This window comes from Salvelinus sp. IW2-2015, linkage group LG6.1 (genome assembly GCF_002910315.2).
Source record: "Salvelinus sp. IW2-2015 linkage group LG6.1, ASM291031v2, whole genome shotgun sequence".
NCBI lineage: Eukaryota > Metazoa > Chordata > Actinopteri > Salmoniformes > Salmonidae > Salvelinus > Salvelinus sp. IW2-2015.
The window spans coordinates 29,423,945-29,435,654 of NC_036845.1; the positions used below are offsets into that span (position 1 = coordinate 29,423,945).

The window sequence follows — 11,710 nt, forward strand, 5'->3', positions numbered from 1 at the left end:
CCGGTCTTTCCCAGTACCAGGAGAAGGAGCATAGGAATCGTGTGTGTGGAGGGAGAGGCTACAGTGCTGCCAGGCCCAGCTCCGGGCTAAAGAGGAGGAGATGGGTCGCCAGTCTCAGTACTTTGAGCACTTTAAGAGCCAGCTGCAGCTCAAGTTCGGCCTGGCCAGAGACGAGGAGCAGGGCCTGCAGACCAGAGTCCACCAGCTGGAGAGACATGTTCTGGAGATGTCTGTATCTTCATCCACCAACGTAGCCACTGTCAACGCAGCTAGCGTCAACTACTCTGTCATGGTGCCAACGGAGGACAGAGTCCGAAAGACTGGCCCACCCAAGGGAGGAAAGAGAGGAGGAGGATGGGGATGGCGAGGAGGAAAATACACAGTGGAGACGCTACGGACAGCATCTCCAGCAGAAGCAGGGAGCGGATGAAATAGAAATAGAGGGGGAGAGAGAGCACAGACTGAGAGGCTTCATCCTCAGCCTCCAGGAGGAGCGGAGGGGGCTGTTGGAACAGCTGCAGGAAGCGCAGCAGAATGGCCACTTCCTGTCGTGTAAGGTGGAGGAAATGAGGACGGTGGTCCACAGGCTCAAGCTGAATGAGAGCTCCATGACGGAGGAGTTGGAGGAACTGCAGGAGGAGAACCAGAGACTGTGTAAGAGGCTCAGCCACACCCTGAGACAGATCAACCACAGTCTCTACACCCAGCCCTAGCTCTGGTGCCAGCCCAGGGACTCCAGCCCCAGCCTGGCTACCGCCCTGCCAAACACCCCTGCCCTGGCTCAACCAGTCCCCTGCCACGTGGACAACACTGACCCGGTGAGTGATGACATTGAAGCTAATGTGGAGGTGACTCTTAATCAGTAGTAGGTCTTAAGTCTAAATTGTTAAAGAGTTCGGCCTCAAGAATGTGAATGAGTACAATTACAAGCAAATTGTACAATGGATTATAATGTTGGATTATCATGGCTTTAGCTACACAGTGGAATGTTGATCTGATTAACTACAGAGGAACTAAAGTGTGGCTGGCTTGTGTGTTTGGATCTGCTTTGTGTTGAGTCTCTAATGTTTAGTTTTGACCATCTATGCAGGTGAAGCTGACCCTGGGCCAGTCATCACTAAACACACCTCCCTGTGCTCACCACCGTGGAGCAGCAGAAGCCTCCGCTCTGCCTCTACCCCAGCCGAACTTCCTGAACCTCTCAGGCCACCGTAGCCAGAACCCCGGCATCATACAGTTGAAGTTGGAAGTTTACATACACCTTAGCCAAATACATTAAAACTCAGTTTTTCACAATTCCTGACATCTAATCCTAGTAAAAATGTCTTAGGTCAGTTAGGATCACTACTTCATTTAAAAAATATGAAATGTCAGAATAATAGTAGAGAGAATGATTTATTTCAGCTTTTATTTCTTTCATCACATTCCCAGTGGGTCAGAAGTTTACATACACTCAATTAGTATTTGGTAGCATTGCCTTTAAATTGTTTAACTTGGGTCAAACGTTTCGGGTAGCCTTCCACAAGCTTCCCACAATATGTTGGGTGAATTTTGGCCCATTCCTCCTGACAGAGCTTGTGTAACTGAGTCAGGTTTGTAGGCCTCCTTGCTCGCACATGCTTTTTAAGTTCTGCCCACAAATTTTCTATAGGATTGAGGTCAGGGCTCTGTGATGGCCACTCCAATACGTTAACTTTGTTGTCCTTAAGCCATTTTGCCACAACTTTGGAAGTATGCTTGGGGTCATTGTCCATTTGGAAGACCCATTTGCGACCAAGCTTTAACTTCCTGACTGATGTCTTGAGATGTTGCGTCAATATATCCACATCATTTTCCCTCCCTCATGATGCCATCTATTTTGTGAAGTGCACCAGTCCCTCCCACAGCAAAGCACCCCCACAACATGATGCTGCCACCCCTGTGCTTCACGGTTGGGATGGTGTTCTTCGGCTTTCAAGACTCCCCCTTCTTCCAAACATAACGATGGTCATTATTGCCAAATAGTTCTATTTTTGTTTCATCAGACCAGAGGACAGTTCTCCAAATAGTACGATCTTTGTCCCCATGTGCAGTTGCAAATTTTTTATGGCGGCTTTGGAGCAGTGGCTTCTTCCTTGCTGAGCAGCCTTTCAGGTTATGTCGATATAGGACTCGTTTTACTGTGGATATAGATACTTTTGTGTCTGTTTCCTCCAGCATCTTCACAAGGTCCTTTGCTGTTGTTCTGGGATTGATTTGCACTTTTTGCACCAAAGTACGTTCGTCTCTAGGAGACAGAACGCGTCTCCTTCCTGAGCGGTATGACGGCTGCGTGGTCCCATGGTGTTTATACTTGCATACTATTGTTTGTACAGATGAACGTGGTACCTTCAGACATTTGGAAATTGCTCCCAAGGATAAACCAGACTTGTGGAGGTATACACTTTTCTTTCCTGAGGTCTTGGCTGATTTCTTTAGATTTTCCCATGATGTCAAGCAAAGAGGCACTGAGTTTGAAGGTAGGCCTTGAAATACATCCACAGGTACACCTCCAATTGACTCAAATGATGTCAATTAGCCTATCAGAAACTTCTAAAGCCATGACATCATTTTCTGGAATTTCCCAAGCTGTTTAAAGGCACAGTCAATTTAGTGTATGTAAACTTTTGACCCACTGGAATTATGATATAGTGAATTATAAGTGAAATAATGTCTGTAAACAATTGTTAGAAAAATTACTTGTGTCATGCACACAGTAGATGTCCTATTCGACTTGCCAAAACTATAGTTTGTTAACAAGACATTTGTGGAGTGGTTGAAAAACGAGTTTTAATGACTACAACCTAAGTGTATGTAAACTTCTGACTTCAACTGTATCCCTGGGCACTAAAAACAGTGAGCTGGGGGAGTTGGGACTGGTGTCTTGGTCCTGGGTGCTTCCCCTCTCAACCTGAGCGAGGAGACCGAGGCTTACAGGAGCATGGGGGCGACGTGGACTCACTCCGGGACCACAGGGACCAGCTGGAGAGCACGCTCCGACACACACAGGACCAGCTGCACAGGGTGACCGAGGAGAACGCCCAACTGAAATGTAAACTCAGGGAGCAGGGAGAAACGGGGGGGGGGGGGCTGCGAGGCGGAGCAGGGCTGCTAGCTAGGAAGGAAAAGCATGACAGGAAATGCCCAGGAAAACAGGGTGCCAATTCATAACCTAATTCCCCAGGTTAGCAGAAAGCTTACCACAACTCCAACCCAGAATAATACTACCCTAGTCTTAGCCGATAATGACCTAACCCTGTATGCCTTAGCCCAGGATGACCTAGCTCTAGCCTTGAACCAGGAGAACCGGGCACAGGGCAGGCGTATCAAGGAGCTCCTGCCCCACATAGAGAGCCGGGATAGTGAGAGGAAGCTAGAGAGGGAGAGCTCCAGGCAGGAGAACCAGGAGCAGGGAGGTCTTATAACTGAGCTAACCAGGAAGACAGAGGATGACCTCAACACTATCATGGAGCTGCAGCAGAGACTGACTGAGAGCGGTCAGCTAGGCCTCCAACAGGGTGACCATGGTTTGACCACTGAGAGTGTGGTCAAAAGGGTGAGCATGTGGTCGGGTCAGTGTTCGTTCAACAGGGTCAACCCCCGGTAGGGTTCGTGACCAGTCTACAAGGTGATCACACGCCAGGGTCGGTGAATAGTGGTGAACTACAGGTTGACCACCAGACCGAGTCAGTTAGGGATCAAAAGACGACCATTTGACCACAGAGTTAGGGTCCAGGCTTAGAGAGGAGAGGGACGAGCTAATTGGGTCTCTCAGTGATCTCAAAGAGGAAAGGGAACAGGTTTCCCTCTCACTCAGGTGTCAGACAGGGAAGCACCAGCTAACACGCTCCGTGTGGGTTCTGAAAGAAGAACGCGACCGGGTCAATCAGGAACTCTGTGGTTTAAAAGAAGAGAAAGAACAGCTTACAAGGTCTGAAAGATAACAGACAAGGTGGTATGGTCAATGTGTGGTTTAAAGGAGGAGAGTGACCAGCTAGTTCCGTCAAGGTCTGGAATCCAGGAGGAGAGATACCAGCTAGTTCAGTCAATGTCTGGTTTCTACAAGGAGAGACACCAGCTAGTTCAGTCAATGTCTGGTTTTCAGGAGGAGAGAGACAAGCTCTCGCAGTCTTCAGTCAAGAAGATGAGAGACCAACTAAACGAGTCACTCCACAATCTAGAAGAAGAGAGACCAGTTGATGCAATCAATGTGTGGTTTAAAGGGACAGAGAGACTAGCTAACACAGACACTCAGGCTTCTAGAGCAGGAGAGAGACAAATTGTCATCTCTCTGCCTTCAAACAGAAGACAGAGACCCGGTCAAGCAGTTTAAAGAAGAGCGAGAGCAGTTGGTTCAGTCAATGGATGTTCTGTGCGAACAGAGAGAGCATCTCACAGCGGAGAGAGACCAGTTGCAGATGGACGTCGCTCCTTTACGATCAGCTGCTGTCACGGGCGGAGTCACAACCAGCAGTACTCTGAGAACCACGTTGGCATGGCAACACACATATGTGGAGCCGCTGCGCCAAATACGGAGGATGACGTTGTTCAGAGAAGTCTGGCCACGGTCTACTCCTACAAGACCATCCGTCTGGGGCAGTCTGCACAGGTATGAGTGAATCTTTTTACTTGTGTGAGTTGTGTATGTTATGTATGTTGGCACTGATGAGTTTCTGTCAGTAGTAGTTGTAGCATGGCTAACTTATCCCTGTATCCAGGGAACACTTGGAAGAGATGACAGAGGTGGAGCAGAATGAACTGATGGAGGAGATCAAGTCATTGGGGGCAGAACACAGAAGGTCACGAGACGAACTGGAGAAGAACCAATCAGAGGTGAGCTGTTTACTTCCTGTGTCCTCTTGGCCAGTCAGAGGAAAGGTCAGAGGTCAGAACAGAATCTGTGTGTGCAGGCTCAGAGCTGATTGTGTCTGAGGTCAGGCGAGAAGAGGCTGTGAGGAGGGCAGCACACGCAGTCAACGAAGTGAAGAGGAGGTGGAGGAGACGAAGAGGGAGAACAACACACTGAGAGCAGAAGTACGAATAGTGAAAGTATCCCTCTCTCACTAACCACAGTAATAATGTCATGTGATGATAACCCACTGGCTGTGTCTTTTGTTAGGTGAGGGAGGTGAAGAGCAGACTAGCGGGTCTGGAGAGAGAGAGAAGACTGATGCCAACTTACTCTGGACTCCGATAGAAGAGAACTTCAACTTGCTTCAGGCTGAACTTAAAGGTGTGTGTTGTGAGAGTTTTAGCTAAGGGTTTCTATGTGTGTACTGTATACCTGAATTTGTGGTTGTTCATTCGCCGTGTGTGTGTGTGTGTGTGTGTGTGTGTGTGTGTGTGTGTGTGTGTGTGTGTGTTAGGGTTGCTCTGAAGGAGCTGAGTTCAGAGTACATTTCCCTGAAGAGAGAGCAGGGCATCAGAGAGGTGTGGAGCATCACACTCACCTCACTGAGGGTGTGCTATTATGACATCAGAGCTAAGGTCAACAACCCTCTGTCATATAAGATAGGTACAAATGTGTCTTTAGGTTACCAATTTAGGTAGAAGTCATCCTTTTTTGTACAGCTCTAGGATCAGCTTAATACCTTCCCTGAATTCCAAGACTTACCAGTACAAAAGTGACCAATGCCAAGGAGAGACTTCATTCTACTCTGACAAGACCACAGCTCCCTGCTTAGAGAGTTAGTGACGTTTGTTCAAAGACATGAGGAATCAATTTTTATTAGAAGAGAGCTTTTACAATCTCCAAAGAGCTGTATTTGTGGTGAGTGCATATCTTTTTGATGGTAACGTGTTTGTTATTTCCAGTCAGTGTATTTTGTCTAAAGGCTGTTTGTCTCCTTCTCTCCAGTACAATGTTCTTCTGAGAAAGAAGAGCCAGACGGATCTGGACATAGCTGCTCTGAAGGTGAGGGTGAATGGAGAATTGTGGGTGTCTGTTGGTTGTTTAGAGCTACTAGAGGATTTATTGTTGGATTTGTTTTGACTGACAGCTGTTGTGTCCAATGACAGGCTAAGCTTTCATGATTTGGTTTTGACTTGACTGATGATCTGTTCAATGACAAGCGAAGGTTTCATAATTTTACATTCATATTTTTATGCACAAAGTCCCAATTTAGTCTCTTTACTGACACTGTACAACCATGTCACCCCCTTTTTCCCCTTTTCTCCCCAGGATCTCCCTTCCAAGACCAGACACCAGGTTTACTCCAGTCCCCCTCCAGGTCAGGGAAACTCTCCAGGTTACCCCAACCCAAACCTTGCTGCCCTCAAATGACCCAAGCATACCCCCATAACAGCTACCCCTTCTACTACTACTACTACTACTACTACTACTGCCCCCGCTCGGACTGTTAAAGCACGAAGTACCACTACCTCGTTGAACACTGCCCCCACCAAAACTGCCCCTCCAACAATTACCCTTAAAACTACAGCCCTCACTAAAGCTGCCCCCTCCACCTCTGCTCTGCCCCCCACTGAGAGGCCATGACTGCCTGATGAGAACCATTGTGTCAAGAAGCTCCTCTCCAACTGCCAACCTGAACAAGCGAAATCAAACAAACCCAGAGCCTCATGATTGGCTGGATGAGCTGGGCTGCAGCAACGGAACCTTTGTGTATGGAGACAGGGTAGGCTGCCTCTCACCTGGGATACAGTAGAATGTAAATAAATGGGTTTTGGTGTTCTATACAGTCCAATGTCTCCGTATGCTGCGCTCATCTCGCGCTCTCTCTCTCTCTTTCGGTCTTTCTCTCTTTCTGTCTTCCTCTCTCTTTGTCTTTCTCTCTCCCTCGCTCTCTCTCCCCCTCCCCCTTTCTTTCTCTCTCTCTCTCTCTCTCTCTTTCTCTCTCCACAGATCTATGTAGATGGGGAATTCCACAAGTCTGTAATGAGCTCCGCATGCACCAAGGTACAATATTAACCAGTAACCAGGAGTAGGCCGTCATTGTAAATAAGAATGTGTTCTTAACTGACTTGCCTAGTTAAATAAAGGTTAAATAAATCAAAATAAAAAGTACTTTGTCAAAATGTTCCTGCTTTCCTCCTGTTTCTTTCTCCACTTCCTTCCTTACCATCACTTTGTGTGGAGTTTCTACGTATTATGAGTTGAATGGTTGAGGATGACAGTGTGTATCTCTCCTCTCTCTGTGTGTTTTCGAGAAGCTGGATCTGTCCGGTCCGGTTCACATCAGCGTTCAGACCCTGGGCTCCAACGGTCTCTACACTGACAAGATTCATGTCATCTACAGGGGGAAACCATGCCCAGTTTAGGACAGACCACACCCCTTTCATCATAGACCACACCCATGACACCACAGCTTCCGCTGCTCTTTGCACAGACCACGCCTCCCCAGACTGCAGGACTCCGCCCACACCCCGACACAGTGGCTCCACCCAATCAGTGAGTTCTAAAGACATGCATGTGTACTTATTGTTTTGTACACTCAGTTTACCACCCTTGTGAGAGCATAGGTCGGGCTAGCTGGCCAATCAGAGGCTAGAAGCACAAGGGTAAGGGCGCATGGTTAGCACCCGATTGGCCAGGGCCGCAGCCTGGTGACCTCTCACATGAGTGGGGAGAAAAGGTGAGACCAAGCAACAGGCAATCAAGTTGTAATGTCTGTAACGTCTAGGAGGAGTAATTCTGTACAGCAACCCTACCCTGGACCCAACCGTTTCATCTTTCAATGTTTTACTGCAGATTTTCAGCCGCACTGTCCAGTTGAAACCTTTCTCACCAGATTCAGAAGCTCAAACGGTAATGGCGTGTGCCTTTTTCAGTTACTGTTTGTGTTTCATTGAAATTTGCATGACGAAATAATGAAATGTGACGCATTTGTGATTTTCTATATTAACAGTCGCCTCTTCTAAGCTTGTGTATTAATGTGTGTGTGTGTTTGTGTTTGCTTCCTTGTGACCTGTGTGTTCTCTCTGTGTATGCGTATGTGCATGTTTGGCGTGCAGCTACAGTCCTCTGGGGGACAGCACTAACCTCCACCCTAGCAGAGCTGGCCCTGAGAGAGGGAGATACTGTCACGCTGTTAGGTGTACAGTAGATACTTTGAGTGGATCTGTGTCCCATGTATCTAAATGAGACTACAACTGTGTGTTTCAGGTGAGGGCAGGTGTACTGTAGATAACGTACTGAGTGACTGTGTGTTTCAGGTGAATGGCAGACGAGGTCTGGCTCCTGTTGCCTTCCTAGAGGAAGTTCTTGTTCCAGACAGACATGTAAGCCCCGAAGGAACAGATGATAGGCCACTGTGACTGCCAATTAGAGAGAGGACAAAATGATAGGCCACTTTGACTGCCAATCAGAGAGAGGACAAGATGATGAGCCACTGTGACTGCCAATCAGAGAGAGGACAAGATGATGAGCCACTGTGACTGCCAATCAGAGAGAAGACAAGATGATAGGCCACTGTGACTGCCAATCAGAGAGAGGACAAGATGATGAGCCACTGTGACTGCCAATCAAATGATGCTTCCCTACAGAGAGATTATAGTGGCCAACATTAATGACGTCATCAAACGCTGCCTGCCCGTGACAAAAACATTCATAAGTGCTCACAGCCTAAAGTCATTTGAAATGGAAAGCTACACTAAAGCACTAGCTGAAATGTGGGTGTGTTTGTGTGTATGGCCCAGTTTGACATTGTGCTTCTATAAACAGATGCTTTTAACCTACATCCTGCTCATTGAGATCGTGTCAAATCACCTCTGTGCTTCAAAATCCCCCACTTTTCTGTGTCTAATCTCTCGTGGACAGACGCACTTAGCATAACTGGTATCCTAGCGTCTGTCAGCAGACTGTGGGATGCGACGACTAACGAGGAACTTAGTTTCCGGTGAACAGATTTTTCGTCACTGATTATTTTGGACAAATCACGATTTCGCATCTTTCCATTTTCAGAAGAGGAGGGGACATTTGGAACATGGACTTGCCTGTAAATTGCAACTGGAGAGGAGCCGGCCTGCGTCCCCTCCACGTTCTAGTATTTATTTCTAACACATCTGTCCCCAGAACTTAATCAAGCATCTGACACAATTACGCAATATTTTAGTTTTGGGTTTCTGAGATTATTCTGTATGTGACAAGTGTCAAAAACAAAGGTGGGCCTGATTGATGTGACAACCTGTCTGTCTGACAACCTGTCTAACAATCCGTCTGAAAGCCTCTCGAACATGGCGGTGATATCAAGTGATAATGTTTTACGTTATGATAAAGCAAAGTCATTTTCACAAGGCCATTTTACTTGATCTTTAGGTATTGAGCCAAATATGGGGAAAAAGCTTCATTCCAAAGACTTTGATATTTCTGTTCCTCGTCGTTACGTTTACAGAAAATGTTTTTGATCAAAATCAAATCATGAAGTAAATTGTCTGAGATGTCCTTCTACTGTAGAATCGATTCAATCTATGAAATCATTTCATTCAGATGGATAGAAGTTTATGACTGATATATTTTGTAGAGATTATTAAATAACCTGATGTATGCAAATGCAGAGTACTTTATGTGTGACTTTCATCTCCTCGTTCTCTGTCTACAGGTCTAACTGACATTAACTTTTACATTCTGACCTGATTCTCTAAAGGCATCTCAAATGAAATGGAGAAAATACACACATTCTGTGTTACACATGATTACTGCATACCTGTCTTTAACTGATAATGATGTATATGGTTGGGGGAATGGCCATGCTGCCACAAATATATTTTTGTATAATTCTGTCTTAGATGTAATTTGATTTCCTAATGATTCCTTAGGCTGTATAAAGAGAATAAATGTTTAGAGGACACATCACATACAATGGTATGTATTGTGTTTCGAGGATTACACACTCATATGCAACCTTGATTTTACCACTAGGTGGCAGTCATCGCAACGCTGACAGCCTGTTACTCTCAATAGACAAATACATCCCACTGGGCACAGACGTCAATTCAACGTCTATTCCACATTGGTTTAATGTAATTTCATTGACATTTACGTAGGAACAACGTTGACTCAAACAGTGTATGCCCAGTGGGATACTACACTTCATAGAAATTCTGTACATTATATTTGTCCTTGCTTTTGACAGGTTTATTGTGATAGATGCCATTGAGATGCATGGGATGCAGATCATTGTGTTTGGACTCAAAACCCCTACTGTGTGGTGTGTACAAACACCTACATGTAGATTTGTTTGGTAATACTCAAACACACACACACACACACACACACACACACACACACAACCACACAACACCCACACACACCCCACACACACACACACACACACACACACACACACACACACACACACACACACACACACACACACACACACAGAGGGATAGAAGCATTGGAGGCAAAAGTGGCTTAATAATCACCTGCTGTGGTCTGCTGCTGTGTAAAACCCCTCGGCTCAGCAGAAAGAAAGTGTGTGTGTGTGTTAGACAAGAGAGTTTGTGTGTGTATGCGTGTGTGTATGGGAAGATATGGAGAGGGGCTCAATCGTGCCTAAACAGAGAAGAGATAAGAACACGTGTACCCTCATCCTCGCCCACTCACCCACATACACATGCACGAAGAGTCGGATACCACATAGAAAAGAGAAAAACCTTGGTGAATGTGGTCATGGTGTTGGTCATACTAAGGAGTCCTACGAGGTCCTGCTGCACCAGTACTAGCAGGCCTTAAAAGAGCAAGCCGCAGTTGCTAACATAGATTTTTGGACTTATGAATTAATGATATATATACCCATTGATTCTAGAAGAATATAATTTATAAATGCCTCATGAGCTTAGTTCAAGACCAGTGGCAGCTGTCTGTGGAGCTGCCACTCCACTGCTGCAGCCCATCGAGAGACCCACAGTCCACCGAGACACTTTTCAGAAAACACATTGCTTGGACAGGAAGTTGACTCTGTGAACTGGTGCAGTTAGACAGACAATAAACAGACAGACAATAATCAGACAGACAAACAGAAAATATGGACATATTATATAGACAGAGAATTTATAGTGCATTCGGAAAGTATTCAGACCCCTTAACTTTTTCCACATTTTGTTACGTTACAGCCATATTCTAAAAAAAAAATTTTTTTTCCCCTCATCAATCTACACACAATACCCCATAATGACAAAGAAAAAACTGTTTAGAAATGTTTGCTAATTTATTAATATAAAATACCGGAAATATTACATTCACATAAGTATTCAGACCCTTTCCTCAGTACTTTGTTGAATCACCTTTGGCAGTGATTACAGCCTCGAGTCTTCTTGGGTATGATGCTACAAGCTGGCACACCTGTATTTGTGAAGTTTCTCCCATTCTTCTCTGCAGATCCTCTCAAGCTCTGTCAGGTTGGATGGGGAGCATCGCTGCACAGCTATTTTCAGGTCTCTCCAGAGATGTTTGATCGGGTTCTAGTCCGGGCTCTGGCTGGGCCACTCAAGGACATTCAGACACTTGTCCCGAAGGCACTCCTGCGTTGTCTTGGCTGTGTTCTTAGGGCCGTTGTCCTGTTGGAAGGTGAAACTTTGCCCCAGTCTGAGGTCCTGAGTGCTCTGGAGCAGAATTTCATCACAAATCTCTCTGTACTTAGCTCCATTTATCTTTCCCTCGATCCAGACTAGTCTCCCAGTCCTTGCCGCTGAAAAACATCACCACAGCACGATGCTGCCACCACCATGCTTC

The 11,710-nt window shown here is 46.1% G+C and overlaps 1 protein-coding gene across 1 annotated transcript in view; it reads left to right on the top strand.

The window, feature by feature from the left end:
* Window positions 1–9,829, top strand: part of jakmip1 (janus kinase and microtubule interacting protein 1) — a 51,189-nt gene extending 41,360 nt beyond the window's left edge. Inside the window, 10 exon segments of the mRNA XM_070444122.1 lie at window positions 15–818; window positions 1,091–4,627; window positions 4,737–4,851; window positions 5,138–5,251; window positions 5,876–5,932; window positions 6,200–6,653; window positions 6,891–6,934; window positions 7,189–7,426; window positions 7,727–7,783; window positions 8,191–9,829. The gene's annotated coding sequence lies outside the window, so the exon portion shown is untranslated.
* The last annotated feature ends 1,881 nt before the right edge of the window (window positions 9,830–11,710 follow it).